Source organism: Sarcophilus harrisii, chromosome 3 (assembly GCF_902635505.1).
Source record: "Sarcophilus harrisii chromosome 3, mSarHar1.11, whole genome shotgun sequence".
Taxonomy (NCBI): domain Eukaryota; kingdom Metazoa; phylum Chordata; class Mammalia; order Dasyuromorphia; family Dasyuridae; genus Sarcophilus; species Sarcophilus harrisii.
This window is the reverse complement of record NC_045428.1, coordinates 223,912,038-223,932,390: the sequence shown is the minus strand read 5'-3', so window position 1 is coordinate 223,932,390 and position 20,353 is coordinate 223,912,038.

Here is a 20,353-nt window from a genome sequence, read left to right as displayed (position 1 = left end):
CATGTTTTTTGTTGCTATTTTTGCTTGCTTGCTGGGGTTTTTTCTCATTTCCCTCCTTTTGATCTGATTTTTCTTGTGCAACATGATAAATATGGTACTATGTTTAGAAGAATGGCACATGTTCAACTTATAATGTATAACTTGCTGTTTAGGGGAAGGGAAAAGTGGGGAGGGAGGGAGAAAAATGTGGAACACAAGGTTTTGCAAAGGTAAATGTTAACTATCTTTGCATATATTTTGAAAGTAAAAAGATATTATAAAAATAATGAATTTTAAAAAATGAATTCCACTCATAAAAAGCACTTAAATATGTGCTACTAATATGTATAGAATATAGACAAAAGCTTTAGTGTGATTGTAAGCTATTGAATCTTAATACTAAATTAATCTAAGATTTTGTATAAACATTCATGTAATGAATTTCATATATGTATTATTATTTTAACATGTTATGTAAAATACAAAACATTCAGAAGAGAAATTTTTTAAAAGAATGAGAAAAGGATAAAATAAATAATATTTAAAAATATTAAAGGTGTTACTAGTGTAAAAATTATTAGCTTTTCAGAGCATTATATTTCAAAAATTCCTACACATCCTAGGGAACAAGGCAAGCTAGGAAATAATAATTGTTATATATTATATATATATAGATAGATAGATATTATATATATTATATATATATATAGAGAGAGAGAGAGCTAAATAATTAGCTCTTCAGTAATTTGATCAATATCAGTAAGTTCACAATTTTCTTTTTTTTTTAAAGGTACTCTTCTGAAAGACATATAAATTATTGTGCAATAATAGGTAATAAATAATGACCATCTATAACTCCAGAAAATCATTCAAGACAAAGAGTGTAGAATGATACATACATCCACATATGTAAGTATGTATACTGCATATAAGCATATATAAGCTAAAAATTGCACTGACTTTTAAGATACCATATATATGCATGCATACATATATACATACACAAATATGTACATATACTGACTATGCTCAAAATCTTATTAAGCTTGACTAAGACTTTTGGGGTACACTATTTTAAATACAGTCAATTTTTTGTTTGATTTACTCAATTATGAATATTTGTTAAAAAAGGATTTTGTTTGTCTTTTCCCCCCTCTTTGTAACTGAGGTGAGTGGGAGGGTTCATTTAAAAATTTTAATTAAATTTATAAAAAATAGGTCATAGCACTAACAACAGCTCTTCAATAGTGGTTGTATGTCTCTATCTGTTGATATATCATAGACAAAAAATATTTTTTTTAATTTAAAAAGATCATCTATTGTGAGGCTCTACTTCATTCCTCCTCCATTTACAAAATCAGAGAAGAACCTTCACAGGCCTTTTAAAAAACTAATTCTCTCTCTGTTTATCTGGCCAGCATTTGCTTGAAGATCTCTAGGAAAGGATTAACAATGTGTCATTGCAACTTTGAAATAACTATTAACCAGTTACATTTAACAGATAAGTTTTATTCTTACATAGCAAAATGTGATCCATTATTTCCAAGTAAATAAAGGAACTGATGATCTGAATTAATATGTCTTCATGATATAATATTTTTGAAGAAATGAATTATAATAATAGTAATATATGCTAATAGCATAAAAAAGTACCTCAAAACACTCAGAGTGCTAAGAAGTAAAAAATGCCCCAAGAAACCATGTCATAAATAGTAGAATAATTTATTATCATGTATAAAGGAATTGTTCTTAACATGTTAAAATCCTTTTATTACATCATGCATTTAGCAAATCATTTAGTCAAGTGAAATCTTATTTGATCTCATTTAAACGAGATCAAATAAGATAATGTATGAAAAGTATTTTGCAAAAAAGTTGTTATTATTATTATTGGCAAAACAATTAGGACTAAGTCACTTGCCCAAGGTTACATAGCTAGTAAGTGTCAAATGTCTGAAAGTGGAATTTAACTCAGGTCTACCTGACCCTAGGGCCCAAGCTCTATCCACTGTGTTGTCTAACTGCCCTACCATAAATTATTTTCAATGGGAATCTGTGATTTTCTTTGAAACATTGGTGATTTTTGATCTGGTTTTTCTTGTATAGCATGCTAAATGTGAAAATATACATGTAAAATAATTGCACAAGCTTAACATATATATTGGATTACTCTATGTCTAAGGGAGGGGTGAACGAAGGGAAAAAGAAAAATTTGGAACACAGGGTTTTGCAAGGGTGAATGTAGAAAACTATCTGCATATATTTTGAACATAAAAAGTTATTATTTAAAAAAAAACCCACTGTTGAGCAAGCTCTCTCTGCTTATTGTTCTACAACTTGAAGGCTCTTTCAATGGTAAATGAATAGCCAGCTTGTATTAAGGTTATCTTGAATCCAGGTTTTCCTGCCTCTGAAGCTACTCCTCTATTATATTATTATACTATTTTATTTTGTTTTGTTTTGTTTTTTGTAAATAGCACTGTGCAAAATTGCTTTATGTATTGGTTAAACAATGTATTGGTTAAATTGTTTAGTAGTGAGAACAAACCCCCCAAACCTGAAATATCTTTAAAAAAATTCAGTTAGTCATTTGGTAAAAGAAAGAGCTAGAAGAAGGTTTGGCTTCCTGTTTAGTATATGTAAGGGTTATGTTATATAAAGTTCACATAGGGGCATAAGGCAGTAAGTAAGTAGTCTCCAGAAAAGAGAGGTTTGAAGTGTTTATCAGAAGGTAAGTCAATTCAATTTTTAATCCCAAAACATAAGCTTTAGGTGTACTCAAAATAAGACCTGGGTGAAATTAAGGCATTCTCTGGAGCTCAATGATAAGCCTGATCTTTATATTAAAGTTATGGGTTGTACATAAAACTAGATTTAAACAAAATAAATAATAAAGTGTCTCTTCCATCCCCCATCACAAACCTGGGATCAAGTCTGGCCTCTAAAACATTCTTCTTTGTGAATCCAGGCAAGTCTTTTAAATTTTCAGTGCCATATACCATTTTAAGATTAATTTTTAATAATTAATGATTTACATTGGAAAAGGGAGTTGGATCTTTAGAAAAAGTCTTATGAAATAACAGGTTTGATTTTTTTAATACTATATGAATGAAGAGTTTTATTATTTCATTCTTATCTTTTTTATGGAATTTGATGGAAATAATTCTGGGATAAGGAAATACATTGCAATTACTCTATATTTAATAAGCTAGGGATTATTGCAAAAGTGAATACAATGTTGAATAAGCATATTTGGATATAAGCTTATTCTCTGTAGGATCAGTGAAAGCATCCTTGGTACAATTTTGGGAGAAAATAGGACAAAAGGAATGACATATAACTCATTCTTTTCCCACGTGACTTTATCAGTCAAATATTCATTATATTATATACCTTCTTGATGAGGTCAGGATAGCAATTCCTAGTTTGAAATAAACATATGACAAATTCACAATGGCCATTCTCTTTACCAAAAGGTATATTTATGTAATAGAGGTTTTAGACAAAATGAAGAGATAACATAGGCATAAGGAGTGGTAAATATGAAATAGATTTGGGAGAGCAATAGGGTTACCTCTGGGTCATAAAATTAGCATATCAGTGACATGAAAAATCAGATCTCTCTGGGTTTTTTTTTTTTTCTTATAAATTTGTCCTCTTGCTCCTGGTTCTTTGTTAAATTTTGGAACTTAACCTGCTTCAACTGGCATTACAATTACAATAAACTTTGCCCCTTGACTTGGAAATGGGTTCAAGCCTGCAAATTCTTTTTGAAATATCTCAAGACACCAGTCTGTGATCCCAACTTTTGGGGATCTCCTTTTGAACCTCAATAGTTTTATTGTAATCATATATAATTTCCTAAAATTCTCAAAGATAAAATACATGTCAAATCCACCAAATTCTTTGGTACTATTTGAATTGTATGTATTCAAATATTATTTTAAATAAGTTAGTTATGAAAATAATTAAAAATCATTTGCTTTTATTGTTTACTATGCTATGGTTTCTTATTAATAAGATGAAACATTTCCAAACACCCCAAAATAGCACATTGGTTTAAACAGTCACAACAGCCAAAGAAATAATAATTTTGGGGTAGAGGAGATTATATTGTTCTGACCTGAGAGAACAGAATTAAGATCCATAAATGGAAGATATAAAAAGGTACCTGTAAGTGTAACACAGAGAAGAAGTTCTAATAATTAAAAATGCCTCTGAAATTGTGTGGTCACTTGTTAGACACATTATAGAAGAAATTAAATTCAATAATCATCTGAACTAAAAGATCACCAATTTGCTTTCTTCTCTGAAATTTGGTGATTATGGATTTCTATATTGAGTTGATTTTATTTGTACCAGTTTTTATTTCCATTTTTCAAAGTTTTTAAAAGTTCCTCAAATTTTTGGAACCCCAGAAATAACTTCCAATGTGTATATCTTTAATTGAATAACCCCCCCATGTGGATATTTGAGTCCAAAAATAAAAGATTGAGTTGTGCTATTTCCCTAACTAGCTACATTAAAGAAAATAGCATGCCATAAGTCATTTTTCAGTTAAATTAACTAAATTTAATAGTATTAAAATTAACAGTATTTATTGCTTGTTGTCATCATATAAATAAATAAAACATTTAGCTTCAATAAAGCATAGAAAATCTTGCCAAGTAATAAGAACTATTAGTAAAGAGTATTTTGATAGAAGGAGGCTCCCCTTAAAGCCTCTTTTAGATCTTTACCCATGTTTTTCTTTGATTCTTTATTTTCAGGATGAAATAGCTTTCTTCTTTGTCAAGGCTATTCTTTTTATTATACTTTTGATTCCATTCTCTCCTATATCTAGGCACTTGCTTCATTCACTCAATAAACATTTATTAAGTGACTTTTAAATTCAGAATACTATTAATTCATATAAATGTTGATAAAAGGGCATTGACCTTTAGGTGTTTCTATTCTAATAAGAGGTTAGGTTACAAACAAAGGTGAAGGATAATATATAACATTACATGAAACTTCACTGTTTAGTTGTAAAACAAAGCTATGTAAGTCCCAGATAGGAAGGACAATCACAGATATTATATTAGGAAAGGCTGTATATATGAAGTGGCATTTGCTTTAATCATTAAAAGACAGATAGCAATTCAATAGAGAGAGAGAGAGGATTCCAACTAAGCAAAGTGAATAGTACTGCCTTAATGTGTTGGGAAAATTATGAAAAGCCAGAGGAGACAAAATACGAGAGGTTAAAGCAGTAGAGAGAGAATGAAGGCAGTATGGTTTCTCTGAAGCTGGGGGTGGGGGGTGGGGAGTATCCAATAGGAAGATGATATATTTCTTGATGATATATAAGCTGGGTTAAATATCAGGATTATAAATTTTAAGGGCTTTTTTTTTAGGATTGGAGAAGTATGAGCATGTTCATAGTGAGTAAACAGGAAACTGAGGAGTTCTCAGAATAATAACTTTGAGTAATTCAAGACTCAGTACCAAGGATCTGTTAATCATTAAGCCTCTGGAAGAAGAGCAAATTCTTGTTCTTCCAGCAGAAAACATTTAAGAGATAACTGCTTGACCTTTACTCAACTGCTTAGAGAAGAACCTGAATAACAATTTAAGGCCTGGGGATATTCAAGAAGCCTACAAACTAGCTCTATTTGTTGATTGAGAAAGTCTGAGATAAACCAAGTCTCCTTATTTATTTTAGAAACCTTTAACCCCTCTGGCTTAATTGATTACTTACCTCTAAATAAATCTCCTTATTGTGAGGGATTATGTGGTTTCTCATAAAATCATTAAGTAAGGTAGATTGAACCTATAAACTAAATTTTAGTATATGAAGGTCTGATGGGTTTGGGAAAAATGAAATTCTTTGTACAAACATTACAATAGAATGCTCATATCAGCTCAAGCAAGCAGTTGTAAACATTGTAACAAGCTGACCACAGTAAATTTAGGCAAACACACTTGTAATAAGTCAACTAGATCGACTTGACTAGAATTTAGTAAACCTTTGCTACTTCCACTTGAGCAGGCAGTGAAAATTAGCCAGATAAGGGGAGGGGATCATGGGTTCTTGTGGTTTTTTACTATTTAAATCATCTCTTAGCCTTTGTAAAATAGGCCTCCTCTCTTTGAGAACCTAGTGAGCAGACTGCCTGCTTCTCACAAGATTCAAATAAAGCTTCTAATCTTCACTTTGAGAAATTTCTGAGTAGTCATTTTGAGTAAGGGATTGCCATCCCACACAATAGGAAGATAGCAAGGAAATGGTGGAAGTAGGGAAACTAAAGATGCATGAGAAAGAGAAGAACAAAGTCATGAAGGAGACAGAAGGAAAGAGAATTAAGAACACAGAATTAGTTTTGGTGAAGAGTAGCAATAGCTTTTCTTCTCTGACTACACAAAAGAATCATCCTCCTTTATCTTCAATATCTTCTTTCCTGGTTCCTCTTTCCATCACCTGCAAATAGATCACCTTCTGTTTTCTAAATACAACCCCCAAATTTTTAATTTCTCCTATCATTTCAAAATATCATCCTATCTTTGGTCTCCCACTAATAGCTAAAATTCACAGATTTTATTTCCTCAGCACCCCATTTCTTCTACACTGAGAAACTTGGTCTCATTTCCATCATTCTATCAAAACTCCACCAAACAACGTCTAACTGAAAGATGTATTTTAGGAAAATCCAATGGCCTTTTCTCAAATCCTTCTTTACCTTTCTGTAACTCTCTCATATATTCTTTTTTTCCTAACTTTTTGTTACTGATTTTTCCTGCTTCCCCTTCCTTTCTGAACATTTCTCAATAACCTTCCTTACCTTCTACTTTTTTTACTTTCCAGATTACAGACTATGGACAAACCCTGAACTTCTGTCCTTAGATTTTTTTTTTATACTTTCCCCCTTAGTGATGTCATAATTCTCATTACTTAAGTGTTTCTTTATACTTCTTACTTGGAAATACAGAGGAAAAATAGTACAATAATTTCATGAAAGCTTGATAGACAAATTCTGTAGAAATCTGCACATACCTGGTGGCATAATAGTGGAAAGTAAGGAGAAATAAAATATAAAACACTATGTAAAATGTATATTTCAGTGACTTGTTACAACTACTTTTTGTTGTTGTTGGATAAGTGACAACTCCACTTTAGTCTAAATGGTTACTTCAACCCTGTAGTTTTGTCTAAAAGGACTTTTAACTCCCTCAGGTGTAAAGGTATTTCATTACCTTCTCTTGTCTTCTGTCCTTAAATGAGAAATGTCTTATTCTGATGAGAAATTTTGCTAGCTGCATGACATTCCCCAGACACCCCTTTTCCTGTGAATGATTTCTCTTTTCTCTATTCCAGTTTCTCTGATGAATAACAGTATATATTTATCCTAAGTTGATGCAGAATGCTACTGATTGATTCTGTATTCTAAATAAGCTTGAAAAGTTATTAAAACTAAATCTGTACCCTAGGACACTGAAGCCGTGATCAGCAGTTTCTTTACCAGCTAATACATGTTTTTTTTTTTTGTTTGTTTGTTTTTAGTTTGGCCTCCTATCTTTAATTTGATGAGGACATATCTCCCAAGAGGCTCATTTCTCTAGTTAAGAGAATTTTCTGATCATGACATTATAGACTTTCATGATTTAATGGATCACTTTTATTCATATGGTTCTAATATGTATAGATGCAATGTCTTTTCTCCATGGGACACATAGAGTGCCACATCTCCAACATCCTACTGGATATATAGATATTACTATAGCACTTCAAACTCAAATGTCCAAAATTGAACTTATTGTCTTTGAACTAAAATTTGCCCTCTTTTCCAGGCTGTCTATTTCACTTGATGAAACTACTTCTTCCTAGTTATTCAGACCGAAAAACTTTGGGGTCACTGAGTGCTCCAACATAAGATCTCTCTTAACTCCCACATCTCATCAATTTTGCAGGTTATTTTATCTCCTATGCTTACAATGCATCTAATTCACACCTTTGCCCTTAAAAGTCTTTTTCTTCCATTAAAACCCAAGTAGTGTTCTTTACCTACTCAGGAAACCCTTCATTATTCCAGTAGTTGAAATATTTCCCTCTTCAAATTTTGTTAGCTGTTATTTTCCCTCTGGATTTCTATTTTGTTTTTACCATTCATTGTCAGCATTTGTTAAGCATCTTCTTTGTGCAGGACAATATATGAGGGGACAAAAAGATACAATGAAAAAAATCCCTGCCCTCAAAGAAACTTATACTGGATGAATACAGCTAGTATGTTGAGTAAGTACCAAGTAATCTCAAGAAGAAGACACAAATAAGAAGAATGAAGTAGGGATTGGGATGGGGGGGGCAGGGCAGGGCTCAGAAAATAAACTAGGGAATTTAAGAGATGGAAGAGATAAGGAAATAGAATATAGAAATGGAATATAACTTGTGCAAAGGTATACAGATAGGGAATGTAATAAGAATTGATTCATCATTAAGAATTTGCCTAATACCTTCTATTGAAAAACTTGCTACACATTGTGCTAATTATTGGAGATAGAAATACAAAATACAAATACAAATGTCCCTACTAATAAGGGACATATCCAATTTGACTATAAGCTTCTGACCAGTTTGCCTGGGGTACAGAATAAGTGAGAAAATATTAAATGTCTGGAAAAGTAGATAGGAACCAGATTGTAGAAAATTTTAAATGCTTGCCTAAGGCATTTCATTTTTTTTCTCAAGACAAGCCATTACAGTTTTTGTTTATTTTTTAAGTAGGGAATAGCATAGTCAGATTTGTGTTTTCGTAATTTTAATTTTGTAATTTGGGGCAGGGGGAGATGGATCAGAGAGATGAGAAATTAGAGGCTATTATAATAGTCCAGAGAAAAGAGTATCAGAATCTGAATCTGAGGTCAGGGAAGAGGAAAATTCTATATGGAAGGAGAATAAACAAGATTTAATTGGATATAGAAATAAGAGAATGAAGTAACATGAATGATTTGGAAATTGTGAACATGTGTATCCAATATTGTTAAGGCAATAGTGTTCTTAACAGAAATAGGAAAGTTTGAAGTGAAGATTGGCTTTCTTTAAAAGGGTTTAGCTGCTCACATGTAGGAATGCGGAAATGAAGTGGTTAAAAGTAATCCAGGGTTGGGATTGGAGTTGGTGAAATGTGAGTGATAATGCAATGATTCAGAAGGTAATAAAGAGTAGAGACTGATATATCATTAAACTGGTCAAACATTGAGTCCAGTTAGTGAATCCAATTAGTTGAAGTCAAAGTAGGAGTGATAGAGTGGAAAAATAAGAAAGGATGGGGGAACAGAAGGCCACAAGGGGGATAATAAAGACTTGGTTTGGAAGAGCTGAACTAGTAGGAGAGAACAAGTTTAGAAGGCAGTGGAATTTCAGAATTTTGGACCATTATGCTAAACTAAGTATGATTAACAGCAACACCCTCTGTTTAAATAGTAGTATATATCATTGAAATGGAGAAGGTTGATGAAAGAGGAGGCCAGGATGTTCAAGAGGACATTAATTTGTCTATTGAAGACTCTGAGTGTACAGATGGTGGTTGAAGTAGAAAGGAAAAGTGTGAGCTAAGTAAAGTGCTCCTTGAGAAAGAAAGGAAAATGGTCTGAAAGTTGATAGATTAGCACTACAGGCATGTAGTCTAGGCTGATATAGATGTATAACTTAGATCCCAAAGGATGAGAGATTAGAGTAATGATGGCAAAGATGCTTTCAAGCATGATACCTACTCTTCCTTCTACTCAGGGTATTAAAGAGGAAGAACAAGAATGATTTAGCAGAACTGATATGACAAGTTCATGAGATTCTTATAGAGCAAAATATTTTGGAATGTAAAACATGGAAATTTCAGTTTAAGAATATAAGCATAGAAACACTTCCATTTGTTGAAAAATCTTTGACACTTTTCCACTAGTGCTCAAACCTATAAAAAAAATGTAAAACCATGTCACATTGAATTAGAAACAGAGTACAGAGCAACTTGACTCTTTCTCCTTATTGAAACAAGAAAAATCTTTTGAATCTCTGACTTTTGTTCAGTTTTGCTATGATATTTTTTTATTGTATCTTCTGGAGAAACTCAGTTTTCATTCAGACCAGTAAGATAGAATATGAAGTGAGAAGACCTAGGATGAAGGGAAGTTTGTTAATAATAAAGTGGGATGGAATAAACAAAGGAAAAAGAGATGTGAGTTGAATGTGCTGGTATAATTATCTAAAAATAAATTAAGGGATGAAAAAAAAGAATGCTTTGGAAGAAGGGGAAAGGGAGAGGTAGAATGAGATAAATTATCTGATGTAAAAGAATCCTGAAAGAGATTTTACAGTGGAAGGGAAAATGGAAAGTGGGAGGGGGAGCACATGGCTCTCATCAGAATTGACTCAAAAAGGGAATAATATGCACTCCATTGAATGTAAAAATCTACCTTTTCATACAGGAAAGTAGAAAGAGAAGGGGATAAGAGAAGTGGGGGAAGTGATAGAAGATAGGCCAGTCTGGAGAGGTAAACTATAGAAACAAAACATTTGAGAAAGGACAGGATAAAAGGAGAAAGAAAGTAGAATAAAAAGTTATATAAAAAATGCTCTCAAATCTCTATTGATGAGAGATGTAAGTTAACTCTGAGCTACTCTATCTCAAACTTATCAGATTGGCTAATAAAATAGAAAAGGAAAATGACAAATGTTGGAGGAGATGTGAGAAAATTAAAACACAAATATGTTATTAGTGAAGTTGCATTTTGATTCAACCATTTTAGAGAGCCCTTAGGAACTATGCCCAAAGATCTAAAAACCATGCATATCCTTTGACCAAGCAATACCATTACTAGGTCTGCAGACCAAAAAATTAAAAAAAAAATAAGGAAAAGAAACCACATGCATAAAAATATTGATAGCAGCTCTTTTAGTGGTAGCAAAAGAATTAGAAACTGAGAAAATATCTATCATCTGGGATATGACTTGAACAAGGTATACATGTTTGGGTTGGAATACTATTATGCTTTAAGAAATGATGATCAGGGTGCTCTCAGAAAAAGCTTGGTAAGACTTACATGAACTAAAGCAAAGTGAAATGAGCAGAAATAGAAGAACATTGTACACAGTAATAACAATATCATGAATATTCATCTACTATTAGTAACAGTTATTCTCCACAATACAATGATCCAAGATAATTCTATAAAATTTATGATATTTTATTTGTCCATCTCCAGAAAAATAACTGATAGGACCTGAATGCAAATCAAAGATGCTTTTTCTTTTTCTTGTGTTTTCCTTCCTTCCTTCCTTCCTTCCTTCCTTCCTTCCTTCCTTCCTTCCTTCCTTCCTTCCTTCCTTCCTTCCTTCCTTCCTTCCTTCCTTTCTTCTTTCCTTCTTTCCTTTGCAATTGGGGTTAAGTAACTTGCCCAGGATCACACAGCTAGGAAGTGTTAAGTGTCTGAGGCCAGATTTGTACACAGGGTCCTCTTGACTTCAGGGCTTGTGCTCTATCCACTCTACCACCTAGCTGCTCCTACTTGTGTTTTTATAATCTGTAATTACTTTCACAGGATGACTCACAATGTAAATGTGCATTGCATGATAATACGTGTTTAATCTGTGTCAAATTGCTTGTCTTCTGAAAGGGGAGAGTGGGGAAGATGAATGGAGAGAATTTGGAACTCAAAATTTAAAAAAAAAAAGACTTAAAATTGGTTTTGCATGTAATTAGGAAAAAAATTAAAAATAAACAAACAAACAAACAAAACAGTAGGATTCCAGAGGCTATGGTAGAAGAGGAAAATAGAAAATAATATGGATTATGAAGAGGGAGAACTTGTATATCTAGGTGAACTAAGAGGAGTAAAGAATGTTCACTAAATGAACTTGGCTCTTTTCAACAGTGAGGTGATTCACACCAATTCCAATAGACCTGTGATGGAGAGAGCCATCTACATCCAGAAGGAGGACCGTGGGGACTGAATGTGGATCACAGCATAGATTTTCATCTTTTTTACTGTTGTTTTCTTGCTTTTTTTCTTTCTCAGTTTTATTTTTCCTTTTTGATCTGATTTTTCTTGTGCAACACGATGAATGTAGAAATATGTTTAGAAGAATTGCATATGATTAATCTATGTTGGATTACTTACTATCTAGGGGAAGGTGGTAAAGGAAAGGGAGGGAGAAAAACTGGGAACACAAGACTTTACAAAGGTGAATGTTGAAAACTATCTTTGCATGGATTTTGAAAATAAAAATCTATTATCAAAATAAAGAAAGAATATTCACTACAGCAAATGTCAGCTCTGAATCACAGGGATAAGCAGCTCTGGAGCATGTCCATCAGAGCAAGAAGAAATAACCAGTTTATTGAGGCTTCCATCTTCCAGGTTGTTGTGATCATTGAGTATGTAATCAGTATGTGAGAGTAATATGAGTTTCCCTAGTTGGACATTCCAAATATTTAAGATCTGATCATGTAGATGATAAGTGAAAAACAGTAAAAGCTCTTTGGTCATATGGGATAGTAAATAACAGGTATTCCTGAATTCTAGGGAAGATATAAGCCTGAAGGGAATGAGATACCCCATTTGAAGACTTGGGAAACAAGAACTAGCTCTCAGTCCTTGAGTCTCTAGAAATCTACAGAAACCAAGTCACTTGTCTAGGATCAGTAACTAGAACCAGTCTCAGAGCATAAAGTGACCAAATATCTATTTAGTACTTATTTTGTGAGTCTTGTAGTAGAGATATCTATAGGACTTCTAGCACTCAGTTCTTCTTTGACTTTTTCATTTCAACAAATTGCCCATCACCAGTTTGGTGATGCATAAGCAAATCTGTAATTAATTTTACAAGAGGCAGAAGAAAGAGCTTTCATTTGGACAGCCATATAGAAATATAAGGCATCATATCAGGAAGACACCAGGGAGGAGAGTAAGTATTTTCCTTTCCTTGTCTACAGGACAAAAGTGTCTAGTACTCACACTTGTTGATGTAAAACTGGAAATTTGGTAGCTATTAATCCTGACTTTTGAGTGATTAATGGCAAAAAGCAGGAAGAATTGGGGATAAGGAAGATGGATTATTTTGTTTCTCTCTTAGAAACAGAGATTTTTTACTTCTCTCACTTAGGGATCAAATTATATCAAATTCCAGACCTGACACAAAGTGAGGACAAGGAATAAAAGGTTAAATAAATGTCTTGTCATAAAATGAGCATAATACACCCACCAGAGATCATTACCATATATCCAGATATCATATTATCATGTCCAATTCAAGTCTCCCCCATTCTCCCTTTCTTGCTTGTGTAGTCATGTTAGAAGTTGAAATCAGCATATCTGAGCTCTAAACCTTTCCTAAGAGAGCTAAGTGTTTTGCCTGCCCTACTGTGTCTCATTTGGCTCACATGCCCCATCCTACATTCCTGTATCAGGTTGTTCTCCCAAGATACACTGAGATATCTTGGAAGGGGTGACATGTAGGGTTTTCTACTTGGGTCTTATGTTATTCTTAAATCTATGCATTTGTTTCAGGGGATAAATAAAAATGATCCAGAGTACATGTTAAAAGTTTGCTTTTTGTTTTTGTTTTTGTTCTTTAAATGCTAGTTTGTGATCTTGATTAACTTTCTGATACCAAAAGCCATTCTTTAATAAATACATACAGATCCAACAGGTGTATTTCCTAACCAAAATTATCAGATTTTTTTTATGAGAATTGCGTCAGGCGAAAGAGGTCCTTCTATTTCAGTAAGAGTTTCTTACAAAGGTAAATGCTTCTTTAGTACAACTCATTTTAGTAAAAGCCTCCAATTTAAGACTCTCACATCCCTAAAAACCTCATGAGTGAAAACAAGAGCTCACCTGCTGCTCTTATCAGCATGTGAATATGCTGAGTGATTACAGGTGTAAATTTTCCCAGCCTTAAGTTATCTGAGAGAACAATTCCCAGCACTAAATTTTGCTAAATAAATAAGTAACTTTGTTTTAAATGAGTCCTAGCAACCACTCTAGGGGCAAAGGAATAAACTCAGCATATGCTCATGAGATGGATATAATCCCTATAAATTTCTAAACAACTAAATTACTTTCAGGTTGCAGAGGGAATATCTCATGAGTTGATTAACTAGCTACCATTTATCTAAAACAAAAACAAGAAAAAAATGACAGGAAATATAAATATATTTATGAAATTTGATGGCTTATACACACATACCCATACTTTTAGATATGTGTATACCTGAGTTTGTCTACATATATAATCATTTCTATATATTTCCATGTGTATATTCTCCAGATTTTCCCACTTTGTCCTTGCCATCCTTTTCTCCCTTTCTAGCTACTTTTCATATGTTGTCTTCCCTCATTAGGATAAGAGCTTCTTGGAGTTATCTTTTTTGCACATAGTAAATGCTTAATAAATATTCTCATTCTCCCTCTCTTGTCTGTCTATCTCTATCTCTTATCATTCCCTTATAACTAGCTAGTTGGCTATGTATATTGAGGAGGGTTGGACTATAATTTCACTGATATAAGAAGTTATAGGGCCAAATTACCCACGTAGGTCTTCATCTTTTCTATAGGTTGTGGTCTAAGAAAGTTGCCTGGATTGTTTGCTTGTGTTCTTATTTCTCAAAGATGAACAAATTGACATTACTATAGAGTCAAGTTACAGGGTGTCTGACTATGGCTGATCAGAGCAAGATAAGCTCACAATGTCCTGCTACAGATTAGACACAAATAGTCTTTATAAACTTTTGGGGTGGATTCTCTAACTTTGTGCATCTCCTGTTTCTTCTGAGCTAATTCAATTTTGCTTTGCTCCTGGAGTACAGCACATTCTTTGATCAGGGCACACCATGCTGGGCAATCTTGTGCCAGTGTCTCCCAGGTCATACAACCAATTCAAGGTTAAATGACTTGGTTATACAGCCATAGATGTCCAGGTCTCCCTGACACAGGGACAAGTACTCCATAAGTAAGTATTCTATTGCTATGAGAAATTCTGCATTCTTCAGGAAGTCTGAAATATGAGTACCCTTGAAGACAAATTTGATCTCAAGAGAAGTGTAGCATGTTTAACAGATTACTTGCTATCTAGGGGAGGGATGGGGGGAAGGAAGGGTGTAAAAAATTGTAACACAAAGTTTTGCAAGGGTGAATGTTGAAAACTATGCATATGTTTTGAAAATAAAAAGCTTTAAAAATAAAAAAAAGAAGAGAAGTGTGGGAAACTGAACTGTAACAAGTCAGCTGAAAAACTTAGTAGTACCTACCTCTCATACATATGATCTCAAAAAAATTAGTAAAAAAAAAAAATTAAAACTGTTGTTTTTCCTTTGTTCTCAAAGAACCCTGTGACATCAGGGAAGTGGTACCATGACATGCAAGTGAATTGGATAGAAATGAGTAAGGGCTGTGCAAAGTCACCAACCTCAGTTTCTCCTTGCACCCATCTGGGTCCAGTTGCAAGATATAAACTAAGATGACAGGAGATGGCCCTGGCTGCAGTAAGAGAACTTGATCTTTTTAAGATAAATCTTTAACAGGTCTCAGTTTGACTGAGGCAATACCCAATCAGTGATTAAAACCCTGTAACATGGCAAGTTAAGGAAAAAAACGTAGCACAGATCCAGATGTAATCGCAATTAAATGATTTGTGCAGGGTCATACAACTAGTAAGCAGTTGAAGTTGGATTTGATCAGTTGCAACATATTATCAATGATGACTTGTGTGCAAGAAGTAATATGCAAGATTTAGTCAAATAATAACAAAAGCCATAGTCAGCACTTATAATTAACATATATATGTATGTCTATATTTATAGTTAGCATTTATACAAGTGATACAGTGGATAGAACTCTAGCCCTGAAATCAGGAAAACCATGGTTCAAATATGGTCTCAAACACTTTCTAGTTGTATGATCTTGAGCAAGTCACCTAACTCTTTTTGCCTTATTTTCCTCATTTATAAAATAAGCTGGAGAAGGGAATGATTTCATTCTAGTAGTTTTACCAAGAAAATTCCAAGCAATATCATGAAGAATAGGACATGATTGAAATGAATGAACAACAACAAGGTATTTATATAGCACCTTAAGCTTTGCAAAGTGCTATAGAATAAGTTGTCTCATTTTAGCTTGGCAACAACTTTGAGAAATGGAGCTGGCTTGTGGGTTCACATCAAGTTTCTGACACCAGCAACCTGTGTTATTCTGGACAAATCACTTAATTCTTCAGTGCCTCTGGTGACTCTCTCAGTTAACATGTTGCAGAGTGGTTGTTGATCTATAAAGGTAGAGAAAATTCACCCACCAGGATCAACCTGCACAGATAAAATGCAAAATATGAACTGACAAAAAGGTCTCTAGGACTTTGGACATCACAGAATCACGAAAAGTTAGAGGCTTCTTGAAGTAGAGACTACTTTTTGCTTCTTTATATCTCCAGTGCTTAGCTCTATTGCAGCACCTGGTAACCAGAAGGTACTTAATAAATGTCTATTTATTTATTCTGACTGACAGAAGGGGTGGTGATTTTGGGAAGATTTAATGGAAAGATGTGGGTGATAATTTCCTGAGATGAGAAGGTATGGGTGATTCTGGCCTAATGAAGGGAGGAAGTGACTACTTCTCTGGTTAGGAATTAATCAAATATTAAAATAAATGTAATGTATAAAATTAAATACTTTCATATTTAAATCCTTGTTAAAGAGGTAGTATGATAAAATAGATGGAGAGCTGGTCTTCAAATCTGGAAGAACTAGGTTCAAGCCTTTACCTTTGACATAACCAGGCTGTATGACTGAACAAGTCCCTTAACTTTTCAGTGTCCCAAGCAACTCTCTTAGCATATAAACTGTACAGAAGATGATAAACTGCATTAAGAGAAGTGCCTCATCAGGAACTTTTTACATTTATGAAACTACAGGTCCAATTTTAAAAATAAAAAAGTGTTTGTGGCAATTGTTGCTATGGCTAACGCTGGTAGATGTTGGAAGGAAGATCCCAGGCTCTTGTGTTTAGGACTTAGAGGTCAACTAATGCAAACCCTGCCATTTAGAGAAGAACTGAGGCTCAGTTATCCAAGATCACACAGAAAACCACTTGCAGTTCTGGGTTTCAAACAGTCTTGTGACTCTCGATTCAAATACAGCAATCTTTCCACTTTACTCTGCAGTGGAAATAGGGGAAGATGCGAAGCCTTCTTAATATGTCCCAAAACCTTAATAGGCATATTACAGTTTCAAGAAAAATTATGAATCCAAATGTTTCTAAACTGAGTTACAAAGGCATTGAAGACAAACCTGTGTGAGAGTTTCATCTATTAACAATAAATAAACAGGCTGGACCAAAAAACTCCTCTCAGTGCAGTAGAAATGATTGAAACAAAGATCAAAACTGGATCAGATGTTAAGACACTGCTGCCAGGTTAACTCCAGCTTCTCTCTTTGTCTTCTACTTAATCATACATTTCTTTTTTTCCTCCTACTTTTTTTTTATTGGCTATAAAACTAAAAGGACTTGAACGATAGATCAAAGTTCAGGGTGATCCTCTAGGGTATTTCTGAATCTTGGTTCAAAATAGACAAACTCTCAATCCTAATGGAAGCACTGGTTTGACAGAACTATCAGTTCTCTGCTTTAATCCAGAGCCTTAATACATCGTGTGTTCCTGGTTACCTGGGAAACAGTAACTCCATCCAATATTGGCATCATATTTCAAGTTTGCCCCTGAGACAGAGTGCATTGAGAATAATAGGGCAAGGGAAATAGTGTTCTGAAGCAAAATGATTTCATGTGGTTAGATGTGATAAAGGAAATAGGTCAATTTGGGAAAAGCATTGCTAGCAACACCTCTCTTGGCAAAACATATGAGATCTTGGGTATGCTGAAATCCATAGGTTTCTCCCTCTTCACTGAACAAATTGTCTACTACATCTATTACTGAATGAATGGGGGTGGGGATGGGGAGGGAATCCATTGCACACAGACCAAGTATATGCTTTTCCTAAATTAGACTTGAATATTTCCAGGCAGGAAACAAATTATTTCCACTAATCTTGTAATTGCCTGTGTTGTTATAGTTGATTCTTATAAGTTTAATTTGTGAAATGCAGGAAATGATCTTATGTCAGGAAAAAGAGTGACTAAATCTTAAGGAAGTGAAAGAGAGATGGAAAATAAGAATGGGATTTTGGGTCTATGATGATTAGGATGGTGGTATCATTGTTAAAGAATATAGTTTTTTTACCTGGCATTTAATTCATAATTCATAATCCTGAACTGCCCTATCTTTTCAGGTTTAAATTATATTATTCACATCTTTGCATTGTGTGCTACAATTATAGTGGAAAATGTCGTATCTTCTAGTTAGTCTTCTTGCTTCCAGTTTCTTATCTCCCTTAACCATTCTTCACAGCTGCCAAAATTGTCTTCCAAAAACACAGATCTGACCATGTCAGTCCTGTGCCTAAAAGTCCCCAGCATGTCTCCATTGCATAAAGGACATAATACAAACTCCTCAGGCAGACATTCCAGGACTTTTATAATTTGATTACAATATACCTTTTAAAATTTATTCTCACATTTCAATTCAGAAACTCTATATTCTAGCTAATCTAGTTTACTAATTATTTGGCTGTCCAATCTTATTTTGCTTTTTCTTACCTTTCTGCATTCAAACAGGTCAGAATATACTCTCTCCTCATCTGTACCTTTTGAAATCTTTTTTTTTTTTTCATGGCTTAGCTTAGATACCACTAAAACCATAAATAGCTCTTTGGTTCTCTAGGGAAAGCAGCACCTAATGGGAGCTGCTAAATGTGCCCTCATATCATCTTTGTAATTCAGAATGTGAATATAATCTAAGAAATGATTAAGATAACTTCAATTATTGTGAGATGAGACCTTAGAACATCACCATGGGAAGAAAGGAAATAAACATCTATTTACTTATCTTTTATGTCCCAGGCTATGTACTAACTACTTTATAAATATTATCTCATTTGATCCTTACAATTACCTTGTAAATTAGGTGCTATTAGTATTTTAATTCAACAGTTAAAGAAACAATCAATCAGAGGCTAAGTGTCTTACTGACATAGTAAGTATTTGAGATTTGAACTCAGTTCTCCCTGATTTCAAGTTCAGAGCTCTGCTTTAACTACTGAATCACTTAATTCCCAATTAGCTGAGAGGGAAAGGACATATCCCAGGATGCTAATGTCCAGGAATAACGTTGGAACCATCTTAAGAATGGAGCTAAGATGGCAGAGAATAGACAGGTCTTTTTCTGAGCTCTTCTGAGTGTCCCTCAGATTAACACCAGATTAAGCCTCTGAATGAGTTTTGGAGTAATAGAACACACACTTATTTGGATTGTAACAAATTTCCAGGAAAAGATATTTTGGAAGAACTTCAGGAAAGGTCTGTCTCAATTGGGTGGGGGGAAAGGGGAGGAGGGAGGAGAGATGGACCAGCACAGGCCCAATGCAGGAACCTATGCAAAGTGGTCTCCATGTTCTGGAGGGATTGACTGAGAGACTCTTAGCTAAAATATAATAGCATTGGCTACTCTGTTCTGGTTCAGAAGCCAGTGGATCAGCAGAAGAGCTTCAACATAACTACAGAAGGCAAATAGTGAGCCCCAATCCCAGCATAATAGTCCAGACTTGGCCAGTTCCACCCAGCAAGGGAAGGAAGCCAGAAACATCAGCCCCAGGTAAATGGGAAGCCACTGTGACCTGTAGAGGAAGCTTGGAACAATCAACCCTTTGCCCTAAGAGCAGATCTCAACTTTAAAAATAAATAAAAAGGCAAAAAGAGCTCAGATTGTAAATAGCTTTTATGGAGACAAAGAAGAACAGATCTCAAATCCTTGAGGGTGCTAAAGGCAAACCATCTCCAGATAAGACTTCAAAGGGTGATATGAGTTGGTCTCCATCTCACAAGGCTCTCTTGGAAGAATTCAAAAAGGATCTTAAAAGAGAGTTAGAAGAAAAATGGAGAAAAGAAGTGAGAGTTTTGCAGGAAAATTTAGAAAAGGAAATATATAAATTATCTGAAGAAAATTCCTTAAAAATAGATTTGGTGAAATGGAAAAAGAATATAACTCCCTAAAAAATACATTTGATAAACTGGAAAAAGAAAATAACTTTTTGAAAAACAGAATTTGTGAAATAGAAAAATGATTCGATCAGCAAAACAGCTTTAAAAGTTCACTTGGCAAAATACAAAAGGAGATAAAAAAGCTAACTAAAGAAAATAATTCACTAAAAATTAGAATTGAACCAGTGAAAGTGAATGACTCAATGAGACATCAAGAATCATTCAAACAAAACCAAAAAATGAAAAAATAGAAGAATATATA